The sequence below is a fragment of the Diceros bicornis genome, chromosome 6 (assembly GCF_020826845.1).
Source record: "Diceros bicornis minor isolate mBicDic1 chromosome 6, mDicBic1.mat.cur, whole genome shotgun sequence".
Lineage (NCBI taxonomy): Eukaryota > Metazoa > Chordata > Mammalia > Perissodactyla > Rhinocerotidae > Diceros > Diceros bicornis.
The window spans coordinates 74,971,690-74,987,214 of record NC_080745.1 but is presented as its reverse complement, the minus strand read 5'-3'; the positions used below and the strand labels follow the sequence as shown (position 1 = coordinate 74,987,214).

The window sequence follows — 15,525 nt, the reverse complement described above, 5'->3', positions numbered from 1 at the left end:
ATTTCACCAAACTCATTCTATCTTTCCATCACTCCCTGCTGCCTACCTTGGATGACAGGTTACCTTTATCTTCCTTCTCGGAGTAGTTAATAACTTTTCAAAAGTCTTGTGTTGTTTCCAAGCTTCTTCTCTGTGCTTTAAACTATCATATCTCCTTTAAACATTTCTGTTGAATTAATATTTTTTAGTTCTTTCTCTATCACCCCTTTCTGAACCATCTTAACTTTTCCACCTGTCTCAGTAGAGCCCTCAATGAGAAATATTGTCTTAATGAGACTAACGGCAGTTTTCAAATTTGTACTTTTCAATGCCACAACATGTCAAGATCATGGCCTTCGGGATATCTCATGCAGACATCTTTGGGTTATATTTACTCCGACAATTATCTTCTGGGTTTCGATCTTCTGAAGGAAGCAGTGGTGGAGGAGGACTGAGGAAAGATGGGCAAAATAATAAACATAAATTGTCTGGAATAATTAAACAATCTGACGTATCAACATGTAGTGGAAATAATAGGACTCCATCTTATAAAATACTCTAAAGCAACAGATGAAGAGTGCTCACTGAATATCATAATTCAATGCTAATCTATCATTTTGGATGCAGGCTGGCATCTTTATCCACTTGCAAAATTTTCCCAAGTGCCAGCATCCTAAGCCAATGATCACAGCAAATAGGCTGCCTCCTAAGTAAATTTCACATCTACAAACTTGATCATTGCATTTTTCACGCATTAAGCTGCAGAAAGGCTGAGACTATTGCAGCTATCTCTCAGTGCAGTGGTTACAGTGACAGGGCTAGAGCCGGTTTCAGAGTTTTCTCAATTTTCAAGTGCTGTTATAGAGTTTACCTTTCTCTAGGCTGTGGGTTTATTTATGGCTCCATCCTCTTTTTATTGGGCTTTGTGGTTTCTGCTTTTGCTTACAGCTTGGCCTCCATTTACCGGGCTCCGACAAAGGTCGTCATCCAAGCCCCACAGGGAAACAACACACTACCGGGCATCAGGAACTTAGTAATTATCTGGTGGCTTGAGACACTCAAGTTCTTTCTACAAAAGGCCAACTTTTCAATTCATAATAAGCAAGAATGACACCAAATCAGCAACAATTTAGTCCTTGTTAGAGTCACTAACTTTTTAAATCAGAAAGTAAAATTCAGAGGCGGAGTCACGATGGCGGCGTAGGCAGACTCGGAACTCACCTCCTCCCGTGGACACAGCCAATTTACAACTACTCGTGGAAAAATTACCCCTGAGACAGAACTGAAAACTGGATAAGAGGAACTCCTGCAACAACGGACAACCCTAACTGAGGTAGAAGAGGCAAGAACTCCCTTCCAGAGAGGAAAAACGCCGCCTTCACAAGCCGCCAGCCTCACGGTCGCCAGGAGCAGCTCACAGGTCTGCAGCCTCCCTGGAGGCGCGGGGCCCTGAGCCGAGGAGCGCCCCCGCTGTGGGCATTTTGTGGACCCAGCACAATCGAGACCAGCGGCATAATATCTGACTGTGCCTGCTACTAAAACATTGGGGAGCACCCCCAGAAAACCCGGTTCACAAAGAAACTAAAACTGGCTCTTAAAGGGCCCGCGCACAAACTCACCCATTTCAGAAAGCATCCTAAAATCACCAGAAAGAAAGGTGCACAGTGCTTTGGTGACAAGAGACTCACCTAATAGGCCCTGAGTGCATCTCGGTGAGGGGTGAGACCTCTCCAGGGACTGGGACATTGGTGTCGGCCACTGTTGTGGCCTGGTGTGAGTGTGCTGACACAGACGCCATTGGAGTTCTCCCTGAGGCCTACTAGCCCAGGGTCTGCCCCACCCGCTAGAGCACCGATTTAATCCAGCTCAGCCAGGGCAGGCAGCCCACCCTAGAGACTGGCCTCACCCAACAACAAGCCCTCAGGCAACTTGTGGGCCTGCATAGATTGGTGACTGGATTCTCTGCAGCCTGGCAACTGAGCCAACTTGAGCGGGGCAGGGTGTGCACAAGGAGCAGGTGAAGAGTGTGGGGCAGTGGCGGAGTGTGTGGGGCTCCCGCTGTGGAGAGACTGGGTCCGCTTGGGGAGGTCGGGGCACGCACACGGGGCAGGACTGTGTTGACTGTGTGTGTGGACCTGTGGGCGGCAGGGCTTGTCAGCTGCAGAAGACTTGTGCTTCTCAAAGACCCACATAGGAGGTTTGCCCCACCTTCCAAAGCCTGAAACAATTGGGTGCTCCTGTGCCTGAGGCCAGCCCCACCCAGCTGCAATCCTCAGAGAGCTGACAAAAGACCTAATAGGCTAGAGGCTTACAGCAATTGTAAGGCCCTGAGCCTAACAACCTGCCACGCTGGGGGCCTACTCACTTAAAAGAAATACTGCAACACAAATGTGGTATTAGAACTTACAGCCAACTGTGCTGGGGCTCCCCACAACTGATAAAGAGACTGAAGGGCCCACAACAACTACAAGCAGCTGAGCATTACAACAGCTGGCCAGGAGCATAACTCAGCCTCCCTGGGTGCCTACAGGGAGAGTTAACAGGCCACAACAGAAGGACACACGTAGCCCACATAGGGGTCACCCCTGGAACATTGAGAACTGAGGGAAGCACACTGGAAGCCTCCTAAGGCATCACTTACATAAGGTCACCTATCCAAGAGCAGGAGACGTAGCTGACCTACCTAATACGTAGACACAAGCACAGGGAAAGAGGCAAAACGAGGAGGCAAAAGAATACATTCCAAGTAAGGGAACAGGACAAAACCCCAGAAAAGGAACTAAGTGAAACAGAAATGAGCAACCTACCCAACAGAGAGTTCAAACTAAGAGTGTTAAGGATGCTCACTGATCTGGGGAGAAGAATAGATGAACTCAGTGGGAATGTCAACAAAGAAATGGAAGATATAAAAAAGAACCAATCAGAAATGAAGAATACAATGCTGGAAATGAAAAATTCATTAGAGGGACTCAAAAGCAGAGTAGAGGATACAGAAGAACGGATCTGTGAGCTGGAAGAAAGACTAGAAGAAATTGCCGAAGGTGAACAGGTAAAAGAGAAAAGAATTAAAAAGAGTGAGGACAGTCTAAGGGACCTCTGGGACAACATCAAGCGCACTAACATCCGTGTTATAGGTGTCCCGGAAGGAGAAGAGCGAGACAAGGGGGCAGAGAATCTATTTCAAGAAATAATAGATGAAAACTTCCCTAACCTAAGGAAGGAAACAGACATCCAGGTACAGGAATCACAGAGAGCCCCAAACAAGATAAAACCAAAGAGGCCCACACCAAGACACATCATAATCAAAATGGCCAGAATTAAAGATAAAGAGAGAATCCTAAAAGCCGCAAGAGAATGTCAAGTTACATACAAAGGAAACCCCATAAGGCTATCAGCTGACTTCTCAGCAGAAACCTTACAGGCTAGAAGAGAATGGCACGATATATTTAAAGTGCTAAAAGGAAAAAACTTACAGCCAAGAATACTCTACCCAGCAAGGTTATCATTCAAAATGGAAGGAGAGATCAAAAATTTCCCAGATAAGCAAAAATTAAAGGAGTTTGTCACCAAGAAACCAGTGCTACAAGAAATGTTAAAGGGACTGATTAAGGGGAAAAGAGAAGACCACAAATAGGAAAAATTATCTAGTTCCATGATAAAAACATAATGGATACAAATGCACAAAAAAGAGGTTAGATATGATATCAAAAACATAAAAGGAGGGAGGAGGGGAGTTAAAGAGTACAGCTTTCAGACAGAGGTCAAACTAAAGTGACCATCAATTCTGTATAGAAGAAGAAAGGAACAGAGAAGGACTACTAAAACACTGAGAAAAAAAAAAGGTTAAAAAATGGCAGTAAGTACATACTTATCAATAGCTACTTTAAACGTCAATGGACTAAATGCTCCAATTAAAAGGCATAGGGTGGCTGACTGGATAAAAAAACAAGACCCATATATATGCTGCATACAAGAGACACACTTCAGACCTAAAGACACTCACAAACGGAAAGTGAAGGGATGGAAAAAGATACTCCACACAAATGGCAATGAAAAGAAAGCTGGGGTAGCAGTACTCATATCAGACAAAATAGACTTTAAAACAAAAACTGTAAAAAGAGACAAAGAAGGGCATTACATAATGATCAAGGGAACAATCCAGCAAGAGGATATAACACTTGTAAATATCTACGCACCCAATGTAGGTGCACCTAAATATATAAAGCAATTATTAACAGACATAAAAACAGAAATAGACAGTAACACAATAATAGTAGGGGACTTTAACACTCCACTTACACCGACGAATAGATCATCCAAACAGAAGATCAATAAGGAAACATTGGCCTTAAACGACACACTAGAACAGATGGACCTAGTAGATATATACAGAGCATTCCATCCAAAAACCGAAGAATACACGTTCTTTTCAAATGCACATGGAACATTCTCCAGGATTGATCACATATTAGGCCACAAAACAAGTCTCCATAAATTTAAGAAGATTGAAATAATACCAAGCATCTTTTCTGACCACAATGGTATGAAACTAGAAATCAACTATAGGAAGAAAATCAGAAAATCCACAAATACATGGAGATTAAACAAAATGCTACAGAACAATGACTGGGTTAATGAAGAAATCAAGGAAGAAATCAAAAAATACCTGGAGACAAAATGAAAATACGACATGCCAGAATTTATGGGATACAGCAAAAGCGGTTCTAAGAGGGAAGTTTATAGCGATACAGGCCTATCTCAACAAACAAGAAAAATCTCAAATAAACAATCTAACAATGCACCTAAAGGAACTGGAAAAAGAAGAACAAACAAAGCCCAAAATCAGTAGAAGAAGGAAAATAATAAAAATCAGAGCAGAAATAAATGAAATAGAGACAAAAAAACAATAGAAAAAATTAATAAAACTAAGAGCTGGTTCTTTGAAAAGATCAACAAAATTGACAAACCTTTAGCTAGACTCACCAAGAAAAAAAGAGAGAAGGCACCAATAAGTAAAATCAGAAATGAAAGAGGAGAGGTTACAACAGACACCTCAGAAATACAAAAGATTATAAGAGAATACTATGAAAAGCTATATGCCAACCAATTCGACAATCTGGAAGAAATGGATAAATTCTTAGAATCATACAACCTTCCAAAACTGAATCAAGAAGAAGTAGAGAATTTGAATAGACCAATCAAAGGTTGGAGATCGAAACAGTAATCACAAACCTCCCCAAAAATAAAAGTCCAGGACCAGACGGCTTCCCTGGTGAATTCTACCAAACATTCAAAGAAGACTTAATACCTATCCTTCTCAAACTCTTCCAAAAAATTGAGGAGGGGGGGAAGCTCCCTAACTCATTCTACGAAGCTGACATTACCCTGATACCAAAACCAGACAAGGACAACACAAAAAAAAGAAAATTACAGGCCAATATCACTGATGAACATCGATGCGAAAATCCTCAACAAAATACTAGCAAATCGCATACAACAATACGTTAAAAAGATTATACACCATGATCAAGTGGGATTTGTTCCAGGTATGCAGGGATGGTTTAACATTCGCAAATCAATCAACGTAATACACCACATTAATAAAATGAAGAACAAAAATCACATGATCATGTCAATAGATGCAGAGAAAGCATTTGACAAGATACAGCATCCATTTATGATAAAAACTCTGAATAAAATGGGTATAGAAGGAAAGTACCAGTACCTCAACATAATAAAGACCATCTATGAGAACCCCACAGCTAATATCATCCTCAATGGTGAAAAACTGAAAGCTCTCCCTCTAAGAACAGGAACCAGACAAGGATGCCCACTGTCACCACTCCTATTTAACATAGTACTGGAAGTCCTAGCCAGAGCAATCAGGCAAGAGAAAGAAATAAAAGGGATCCAAATTGGAAAGGAAGAAGTGAAACTGTCACTATTTGCAGATGACATGATTTTATATATAGAAAACCCTAAAGAATCCACCAGAAAACTTTTAGAAGTAATAAACGGATATGGTAAAGTTGCAGGATACAAAATCAACATACAAAAATCAGTTGCATTTCTGTACACTAACAACGAAGTAGCAGAAAGAGAAATTAAGAATACCATCCCATTTACAATTGCAACAAAAAGAATAAAATGCCTAGAAATAAACTTAACCAAAGAGGTGAAAGATCTGTACACCAAAAACTATAAAACATTTCTGAAAGAAATTGAAGACACAAAGAAATGGAAAGATATTCCATGCTCTTAGATTGGAAGAATTAACATAATTAAGATGTCCATACTTCCTAAAGCCATCTATAGATTCAATGCAATCCCTATCAAAGTTCCAACAACATTTTTCACAGAAATAGAACAAAGAATCCTAAAATTTATATGGAACAAGAAAAGACCCCGAATAGCTAAAGGAATCCTGAGAAAAAAGAACAAAGCTGGAGGTATCGCACTCCCTGATTTCAAAATATACTACAAAGCTATAGTAACCAAAACAGCATGGTACTGGCACAAAAACAGACACACAGATCAATGGAATAGAATTGAAAGCCCAGAAATAAACCCACACATCTATGGACAACTAATCTTTGACAAAGGAGCCAAGAACATACAATGGGGAAAAGAAAGTCTCTTCAACAAATGGTGTTGGGAAAACTGGATAGCCACATGCAAAAAAATGAAAGTAGACCCTTACCTTATACCATACACAAAAATTAACTCCAAATGGATTAAAGACTTGAATGTAAGACCTGAAACTGTGAAACTTCTAGAAGAAAACATAGGCAGTACGCTCTTCCACATCGGTCTTAGCAACATCTTTTCAAACACCACATCTGACCGGGCAAGAGAAACAATAGAAAAAATAAACAAATGGGACTACATCAAACTAAAAAGCTTCTGCACAGCAAAGGAAACCATCAACAAAACGAAAAGACAGCCTAACAATTGGGAGAAGATATTTGCAAACCATACTTCTGATAAGGGCTTAATCTCCAAAATATATAAAGAACTCATGCATCTCAACAACAAAAAAACTACCAACCCAATTAAAAAATGGGCAAAAGACCTGAACAGACATTTCTCCAAAGAAGATATACAGATGGCCAACAGACACATGAAAAGATGTTCAAAATCACTAACTATCAGGGAAATGCAAATCAAAACTACAATGAGATATCACCTCACGCCCGTCAGAATGGCTATAATTAACAAGACATGAAACAACATGTGTTGGAGAGGGTGTGGAGAGAAGGGAACTCTTATACACTGCTGGTGGGAGTGCAAACTGGTGCAGCCACTATGGAAAACAGTATGGAGATTCCTCAAAAAAGCAAGGATAGAACTACCATATGATCCAGCTATTCCACTGCTGGGTATTTATCCAAAGAACTTGAAAACACCAATTTGCAAAGGTACATGCACCCCTGTGTTCATTGCAGCGTTATTCACAATAGCCAAGACTTGGAAGCAACCTAAGTGCCCATCAAGGGACGAATGGATAAAGAAGCTGTGGTATATATACACAATGGAATACTACTCAGCCATAAGAAACGATGAAATCCAGCCATTTGTGACAACATGGATGGACATTGAGGGTATAATGCAAAGTGAAATAAGTCAGAGGGAGAAGGTCAAATACCGCATGATTTCCTTCATTAAGTAGTAGATAATAACAACAATAAACAAACACATAGGGACAGAGATTGGATTGGTGGTTACCAGAGGGGAAGGGGGGAGGGAGGAGGGTGAAAGGGATAATTCGGTACATGTGTGTGGTGATGGGTTGTAATTAGTATCTGGGTGGTGAACAGGATGTAATCTATGCAGAAGTGGAAGTACAATGATGTACACCTGAAATTTTTACAATGTTATAAACCAATGTTACTGCAATAAACAAAAAATTAAAAAAAAAAAAAAAAGAAAGTAAAATTCAGATTCCTTATTCTGCTTTCCAGGCACTGGGCATTCTGATTCCATCCTCTCTTCCCAACTCCTCTCCCCACTACAGATGAAAGAAGTGATTTGTTCTGATCTAATAGCAATTAGTTATCATTGAACCATTACTGTGTGCCAGACACTGTGTGAAAAGACATTACAGGGATTATCTTGAACTACTCCCAGTCACAGATGAGAAAACCAAGGCACAGAGAGGTTTTCCCGGCATCACACAACCTCCTAGTGGTAGAGTCAGATTTTGAACCCTGGAAAGTCTGTTCCCGAATGCTGAGCTCTTTACTATGACATCACTCTGTCTCTCAAGCCCCCCAGGACAGGCCGACCTTTCCCCTCCAGCCACCCAACTTTTGATTGACCTTCAAAGCCCTGCTCACACTCCACTGTTTCATGACACCTTCTCTGACCACTGCAAGGCCACAGTGAATTCTCTCTCTTTGGATCTCCTCAACCATTTGCTGTTACCACACTGGTTCTGGCAATGACCCTCTGCCGCCTTCTATTCGAAGACAGTGGAGTATAGTGGAAAGAAATTCTCCTGAATCACAGACTTGGATTCCAAACCCACCTTGGGCACTTGTTAGCTGTGTGACTGTCCACTCACTCATCCATCAAATATTCATCAAGCACCTGATGTGATAGACTTGGGATCTCAATGGTGGCACATCGCAGACCAGCTCCCTGTCCCCTTAGAAGTTACATGGATCTTGGGCAAATGACCTCATCTCTTTGGGCTTCAGTTTCCTCATCTGTAGAATGGGAATAATATTACCAATCTCATGTGCTCAGCTCATAACAGTCAAAAGTATAAAAGTACCCTGTAGAGTACCCGGCACATAGTGAGTGCTCAACAAATGGTTGCTATTATGATAACTACCATTGTAACTATTAAGTTTTCTTAGCTTCAGTCTTTTTTCCCCAACAAGGCTATAAAGATCCCTGTATTCAGGAATCACTACTCACAGCACCTGGAATCAAGCCACACACATGGATCACTGTAGAAAGAGCACTTGACCAGAGTCAGGAGTCATGGCTCCACCAGGAACATGCTGCATGGCCTGAGTGGATAAGTCATCTCTCTCTCTCTCTCTGTCTCTCTCTCTCTCTCTGTCTCCCTCTGTCTCTGTTATTTCCAAATGGCAGAGTCAGGATTTGGTGAGCAGAGAGAGACATTCATGGAGATGATTGCAGTGGTGAGGATCCTGTGGTTTCCAGTAGCCGAGAGTTAACTGCAGCCCATCAGGTGTTCTTGCAGCCAGACTGGAGCTGCTTCCCCTTATGGAAGGCTGGCCCAGAACCCAAAGTCTTGGGGCTCATTCAACCCAGTAGCATTTTCCATCAGCTTCTATTGGGCTGTAAGAATTCCCCAAGTCATCTCTTGGTTGGTGTTGTTCAAACTTTCTACTTTAAAGGGAGATGGTTCTCTAAGCCCCAAACAGCAATTGTCTAATTCACCCATAAACTCCGGGCCCCCTCACAGTCGCTCTTCTATGGTACAGCCATTCTGTGCAGCCACAGCTAAATAGCTTAGAGGTAAGAGTATAAGTGTCCAGGCCCCTGGCTAGACTCCAGATTAACAGTGCTCCACTTGGGAACTGAAGATGCTATGCCCACCCCAAGGCTGGTCATCTCACAGCACATGTGACTGGTCTCTAAGGAAATAGGGAGAAGGAGATAAGGGATTCATTTCAAACTCATTCCCACACAAGCCAACATGTTCTGCTGGTGGAAACTCATCTTCATCTACAGACTCATAGTGAAGAAAATTAAACACAGATGCAGATTTGATCCAGGCCCTTACTTGCTCAAAGTCTCCCAACTATCCGGAGGATAAGGTCCCGGTTCCTTCGCATGCAGGCGCTGCCTCTTCTCATTTGGCCCCTGCCTTTCTTTCCATGCTTGTTTCTTGTCAGCTCCCATCCCTTCACACTGCACTCCAGTCATACCTTCAGTCAAATGTCTTGCCACCTGCCAAATATACTGTGCAATGGCACTCTCCCACGTGCCATTGCCATTCTCCTCCCTCTGTCATTCTTCACCTTGCCCACCTGATCAATTCTCTCTCGATTCAGGCTAACCTCATAAGTGGAGCCCTCTCACACTTACTCAGGCAGAGCTGACCACTCTCCTCCTTGGTCCCACACGATCCTAGTCCTATTCCTCTGCAACGGCTCCTACCACACTGCAGGACACCTATGTGAGAAAGGGAGAGGGTGCCCCAAAATACATGGGATGCCAACCATGTACCTAACACAGCAACAGACACTTTTTATAAGCTCGTTTTGCTGTTTGCATAATGCTTTCCGCATTAGATTATAACAAGGTTGAAGGCAGGAAGCACTTCTTTTTTATCACAGCATCCCTAATGCCTGGCACTCTGTAGGTGCCCAAGGATGTTTATAAATTTAAATTCAACTCACGTAACAGTTGACAACTGAATGACCAGTGACTACTATAAAAGTGTTCAAGTGGTTAAGGTTTCACGTAGTAAGACCAGCAAGAGAGAGTTTTCTATGGCTTCATCATTAGACTGAGCCCAGGAGGCCCTCTTTTAAGGTCAGCTTTCAAGGCTGGAAATAACAGAAAGAAGAAGAAAAAAAAAAAAAAAAAAGCTCTCACTTACTGAAGTAAACATCAACTGCAAAAAGCAGGCAAGAGATAAGAAAAGGATATAAAGATTATGGCGATATCCTGGAGAATTCCATCCAAGCTACTTCGCTGCTGTGCTCTCCTAGCTGGATGGGTGGAGATATCATTTGTATGCCCAGACTTCAACATCCTGAATTTTTTTTAAAGGTGATAAGTTGTTTTAATCAACCTGGCTTATTCTTTTTTTCCCCATGTCTGATACAGTCAGAAGCTAGAAGGCAGTTTCGTGGCATTTCTCCTTCTATTTGGTTGATGTATTACGCTCTCTTCCAAGTTTTCTCTTGAGAGCATCCCTCTTTTATTACTTTTCTTCTCAGTTCTTATAATGAAAGTTTTTCAAAGCATGACTACTGTTTTTATTCCTGATCTAAAAGGGAGATGGTACAAAATAGAAAGAATATGAGTACAGCTGGAATGATTTTTGAGAAAAACATTGTGTTCTTAACAGATGAACATCATGCAAATTATAGAAGCTGGAGGTCTTTGCAATCAGGGCACAAGCCTCTCAATTGTGAGAAGGTCCTAGAAAGAAACAAAATGAAACCAGGCAGCCACTTGTCCTTCTTCACTTAGGTGATCTGTCTTCTCCTGCTGCTTTAGAGATCACTGCCTTTTTTTTTTTTTAATGAAGACTGCATCCATATCTATGTTTGGCACTGTGCTAGCCACACTGACAGCACACAATAAAGTTTTATCTTGATTAATGGTAATAATAATCACACAAGGTGAGAAAGATTCAATCAATTTCCCACAGCTTTATTTACCACCTCCTTTGCACCTTCCCTTAAGTTACTGAAAAGAAAAAGTCTTCATCTGCACACACATACACCCTGTGCCTCAACCATCCCACTTTCTTTATATGCCAGGTAAATTTCCCAGGAATGCAAGGTGGCAGGAGGAAGACACTGCAATTCTCCAACTCTGCTGCACACCTTTGAGCAAGTCACCCAATGTCTCTAAGATGGCTCGGCTTCCTTGCCTGCAAAGATGGGGCCCACACCTCTGGTTGTCTGCCATATCAGATGGCACTGCCTTGGGACCAGTTGCACTGACCAGTGAAATAATGCTGCCTTTCATGGTCTATAAAGGGGTTTCTTGTATTTGTCTTTTCTTTCACAGGGAAGGGGGTTGAAATAATGCTGGTCATATTTGCTGACTGAATGATGGAACCAAACTGAATTTATCATGTATGGCTAATCTATTACTCATTCCTAAAGGCTCAGCCCAACAGTCATCCCTTCCATGAAGACTTTCTCATAGGACCACCCTGTCTTACACACATACAAACAGACACAAGCCTTCTGGGCCCCCAACCTAACGTTTATACCTCAGTTAGCACTTGCTTCCTATCTGTTTCCCCCTTGAGGACAGAGACCATGTCTTACTCATCTTTGGGTGCTCCACAGCAATGTCACCCAAGGAGAACACAAAACAACCCTCGAGGATGAGTGGCTGCAAGGGTTCAAATAGAGATCAACTGTAGAAGCCAAAAATGTGATGTACATAGAGTGCCCAATTAGGCAGTGAAGTCATGCCATTCAAGGGAATTCACCTCAGCCAAGCTATGGAACAGAAACCAGAAACCACAACATAAACCAGATAGGACCAGGGAACAGAAGGAGGTGGGTTGGTGTTTGCTGTGGTTCCCTAATTTTCTGGCTCTTAAAGCAAAAGTGCACTGAAGTTCAGGGCTCAGGAGCGGTAACAGACCTAGAGGCTGAACAATGGTCCATGACTGTTCTCAAGAGAGAATGAGAAGATATCACAGTGGGATGGGGGCAAGAAGGTCAGAGCAGAGGTGACGTCACTAGAATCAAGAATATTGCTCAAAGCAGAAAAAGATCTATGAACACTATGAAAATTTTAGAAAACCTGTCCAGGTCTGTAGTACTGGACACTTAATAAAGAGATATCACAGGCTTACATGGCCCATAAGTTCTAGTAATAACGAATACAATTATTGTTTGATCAATTAGGACTTGTTTACTTGTAAGGAATGGAAAATCCAACTCAAACTGCTTTAACTTTAAAAAAAAAAGACACTATGATCATATAAAGGGCTTTAGACCTAAAATTTCAGGCACAGCTAGATCCAGGTGCTCAAATGAAACCATCAAAAATCTGTCTCTCTCCAGTTACTTCCCTGTATTAGCTTTCTCCAGGTGGAAGCAAGGATAGCCATCGAGAGCAACAGGCTGAGAAGCAAATAGCTGAGGGGACCCAAGGAAAAAAGAGAGAACTTCTTTCCATTAGCTTCAGCAAAAATTCTGAGACTGAGCCTCATTGGCTGGTTTAGATCACATATCAATCCCTAAACCAATCACTATAGTGACATGAATGGAACGTCCTCATTGGACAAGTTCGATTATAAGTTGGAAGAAGGAAGAATGGATGTAACCAGGGAGAAGAAGAGAGAGTGGATGTAACCAGGTCAGAACAAGAAAGATTGGATGGACAGGCAAACCTACCTCATCAGTATTTAGCATTTATTAGACACCTCTGGTGTCCTAGGCATAGCCAAGAAATAGCAGTCTGCGCTGTGTTGGCTTTTTCTAAGCCCTCAGTAAGGAGAACCATAAAGAAAAGCTCTCTCGTCCCAATCCCATCCCCTAAAGTTGCTTCAAAAATGGAGAGTAATTTATTCCAAGAGCGGTGTGACTTAGATTCCCTAGTCATCATGTTTGAGACGTTGTAGAAACCAAGATCAAAAGTTTAGCAGTAAAAAATGGAAAGAAAGAGGTAAAAACATCTCTACTTACAAATTGTATAATCATGAAACCCAAAAGAATCATGGATAAAACTATTACAAACAATAAAAGAATTTAGTAAAATAGCCAAATAGAAAATTAACATACCATGCCATCTGTGAAGCTATTGTCCTTTAGCTCCAAACCCACCCAAGTATACTCAGCTTTGTGATGCAGAAATTGGGCTCTGCAAACCCAATTTCAGTTTTGTCAGCTGAATGAATAATGTATTCATTATTACTAGAACGTATGGGCCATGTAAACCTGTGAGAGCTCTTTATTAAGTGTCCAGTACTACAGACCTGGGCAGATTGTTTTTCTCCCTGTGTGGCTTTAACAGTAGGGGGCCCTAGAGGGAGACTGCAAGCCTGGAGGAGGAAGGAGCGGCTCGCTTCTTTCTGTTGGTTTCCTGCCTACTTCCTGTTCCTATGAATGTCTCCAAGCAATAAGCCCTCACTCCAGGAGCAGCAGTGGGATCCACTTTTCAGTTTCTCTAAGAATTACAGAACCAGCCTCATCATGTACCCTTCAGAGACACCAGCTCCAGCCAGCCAGTGTCCTCTCCTCAGAGGTCCACTTCCCATGGGCCTTTCCTCTAAGCTTGGAGAGGCCAACACCAGCTGAGCTGCACCTTCCTCAAATTCTGAGTGTCAGCTCCACAGAGCTCCTCCCCAAACTTCTAGACTTAATAACTTCATCCTTTTCCCTTTTTACCCAGCCCCAGGGGTGGTAGCCACCTCCTGCAGTTTCTTCCTCTGTGATACCTTGGGGTTCTCTTTTCCCCTCTTCAGTTACCCGCTTAAGACCTTCATACTAGTTAACAATTTTTTGTATGAAAAAATCTCTTTTAAAATAATTGGTACTATCTCTGTCTCCTGACTAGACTCTGACTAATTCTATGCAGAAAGCAGTGGACTTCACATATATAAAATAACCAATTCAAAGATACAAGGGAAGGGAAGAGAAAACCCCATTCACAATAGCAAAAGGAAAAAAAAGTAAGATAAAATACCTAGGCATTAAACTAATAAGAGATATGTATACCCTATAGGACAAAACCCATAAAATACTCCTGAAAACACAAAAATAGTTTGAACCAATAGGAAGACATGTGCTCTTAGATACAAAAACTCACCATCATAAGTATGCTTATTGTGATCCCAACAAAGATTCAATTAGTTTTTTTTCTGGAGCTAAACAAGTTGATAATAAAGTTTATATGGAAGAATAAAAAAGCAAGAATATCCAAGAAAGCCCTGAAAAACAAAGAGTAATGGTGAGGTGGGGGCTAGACCTACTGGATATTAAAACATATTATAAAGACTCTATGAATAAAACAGTGTACTATTACGTCATTGACAGGCAGGCAGACCAATGATCCAGAATAGAAAACCCAAAAATAGACCTAAGCATATATGGCAATTTCATATATGATGAAGAAGTACCTCAAAAAGATGAGAAATGATAGAATTGTTTTAATAAATGATGCTGAGGGGGACGGCCTGGTGGTGCAAGCAGTTAAGTGCGCATGCTCCACTGCGGCGGACCAGGGTTCGCCAGTTCGGATCCCAGACGCGCACCAACACACTGCTTGGCAAGCCATGCTGTGGCAGCGTCCCATATAAAGTGGGGGAAGATGGGCATGGATGTTAGCCCAGGGCCAGTCTTCCTCAACAAAAAAAGAGGAGGATTGACAGATGTTAGCACAGGGCTGATCTCCTCACAAAAAAAATAAATAAATAAAGAATGCTGAGATTGCTGGATAGAAAAAATGAAACGGATTAATTTCTCATATCATACTTTAGGGTAAATTCCAATGGAATAGAGATTTAAAAGTTTTAAAAGAGTGACGTCAGCATCATGGCGGAGTGAGCTTTCCCGTGAACTCTTCCCCCGACAAGATACAACAAAAGCAACAGTCACAGACCAACAACGGAATCCCAGACAGTGAAAAGCTAGAGCGGAGGGATCCACACTGCCGCACATCTGAGAGCAGAACGTGCTGGGCCCCCGGAGGAAGTGGGGAGAGGTAAGGAGAACTCCTCTCCCTCCCCATCATATCAGCGATCCCAGTACGCGCGGCTCCCAGAGAGGGGGGAGGGGCGGCCCTCGGCGGAGAAACCGTGGCTCTTCGGACTCTCTCAGCCAGTGGGAAACTCCCGCATAGAGGACTCAGAGGAGCCACAGGGCT

The 15,525-nt window shown here is 42.1% G+C and overlaps 1 long non-coding RNA gene across 1 annotated transcript in view; it reads right to left on the bottom strand.

Moving 5' to 3' along the window:
- Positions 1–1,755, bottom strand: part of LOC131407446 (uncharacterized) — a 144,230-nt gene extending 142,475 nt beyond the window's left edge. Inside the window, exon 1 of the long non-coding RNA XR_009220492.1 lies at positions 1,668–1,755. This is a non-coding gene — a long non-coding RNA (uncharacterized LOC131407446). The remainder of the gene's footprint in view (positions 1–1,667) is intronic.
- Between the last annotated feature and the right edge of the window lie 13,770 nt (positions 1,756–15,525).